Source organism: Suncus etruscus, chromosome 6, assembly GCF_024139225.1.
Source record: "Suncus etruscus isolate mSunEtr1 chromosome 6, mSunEtr1.pri.cur, whole genome shotgun sequence".
In the NCBI taxonomy this organism is placed as follows: domain Eukaryota; kingdom Metazoa; phylum Chordata; class Mammalia; order Eulipotyphla; family Soricidae; genus Suncus; species Suncus etruscus.
The window spans coordinates 30,220,545-30,222,060 of NC_064853.1; the positions used below are offsets into that span (position 1 = coordinate 30,220,545).

The following is a 1,516-nucleotide window of genomic DNA, read 5'->3' on the forward strand; positions in this document are numbered from 1 at the left end:
TGCAATTTTGTACAGGAAAATGCTTTTTTTCTTTTAATAATATTTTATTTAAATACCTTTGTTACAAACATGATTGTGGTTGGGTTTCAGTCATATAAGAGGACACCCCCCATCACCAGTGCAATATACCCACCACTGATGTCCCAAATATCCCTCCTCCTACCCAGCCCCCGCCTGTACTCTAGACAGGCTTTCTATTTCCCTCATACATTCTCATTGTTAGGATAGTTCGCAATATAGTTTTCTCTAAATAAACTCATCACTCTTTGTGGTGAGGTTCATGAAGTGGAATGTAACTTCCAGCCCTCCTCTCTTTTGTCTCTGGAAATTATTGCAAGAATGTCTTTCATTTTTCTTAAAACCCATATATGAGTGAGACCATTCTACATATCTCTCTCTCTCTGTCTTATTTCACTCAACATAATAGATTCCATGTACATCTATGTATAGGAAAATTTCATGACTTCATCTCTCCTGATGGCTGCATAATATTCCATTGTGTATATATACCACAGTTTCTTTAGCCATTCATCTGTTGAAGGGCATCTTGGTTGTTTCCAGAGTCTTGCTACGGTAACTAGTGCTGCAATAAATATAGGTGTAAGGAAGGGATTTTTGTATTGTATTTTTGTGTTCCTACAGTAGGTTCCTAGGACTGGTATAGCTGGATCATATGGGAGCTCAATTTCCAGTTTTTGGAGGAATCTCCATATCACTTTCCATAAAGCTTGAACTAGATGGCAAGGAAAATGCTTTCTAAACTGGAAAGCAAAGAGACAGATTTGTTTCATTAGCCAAATCATAGACAAACTATAAATAAGCCTTAAGGCTTTTCCTAGTTCAAATCAGTCAATGTATAAGAAGTCCTATGGGCGAGCAGACATGTCTAGCTCATAATTGACAGACAAGTCATATTATTTATTTGGTGATCATTTGTTTTTCTTTTTTTAATAAAGTTTTGTTTTGTTTTGGTTTTTGGTTTTTGGGCCACACCCAGCAGTGCTCAGGGGTTACTCCTGGCTGTCTGCTCAGAAATAGCTCCTGGCAGGCACGGGGGACTATATGGGACACCGGGATTCGAGCCAACCACCTTTGGTCCTGGATTGGCTGCTTGCAAGGCAAACATCGCTGTGTTATCTCTCCGGGCCCTTTAATAAAGTTTTGATATGCAGTCCCCCACTACCACAAATTATGCAGTTGAGTTTCCCACATTTGGGGAAATCGCAGGAGTCAGCACACCTGGAGTGCAATGGGTGAACCTCGCCCTGGGGAAATCACCTTCGTATCTCCCCTGACAGGTAAGTATGACCATTTATTTGTTGATTATTAAGTACTTATTAGACCCTGTTTGGGGCACTAGTGAACAAAGACATAATCCTTGGAGTCAGAGTGATAGTAGGACATTTGCCTGGCATGTGGCTGACCCAGGTTCAGTTCCCAGCATCCCATATGGTCTCCTGATCCAATCAAAAGTAACCCCAGAGTACAGTACCAGGAACCCTCCCTGAGTACTGCT

The 1,516-nt window shown here is 41.0% G+C and overlaps 1 non-coding gene across 1 annotated transcript; it reads right to left on the reverse strand.

Annotated features, from left to right (window-relative positions):
- Positions 1–1,140: 1,140 nt before the first annotated feature.
- LOC126012741 (U1 spliceosomal RNA) lies at positions 1,141–1,306 on the reverse strand. Its single transcript, XR_007497146.1, has one exon. It is a non-coding gene; the product is annotated as a U1 spliceosomal RNA (small nuclear RNA).
- Between the last annotated feature and the right edge of the window lie 210 nt (positions 1,307–1,516).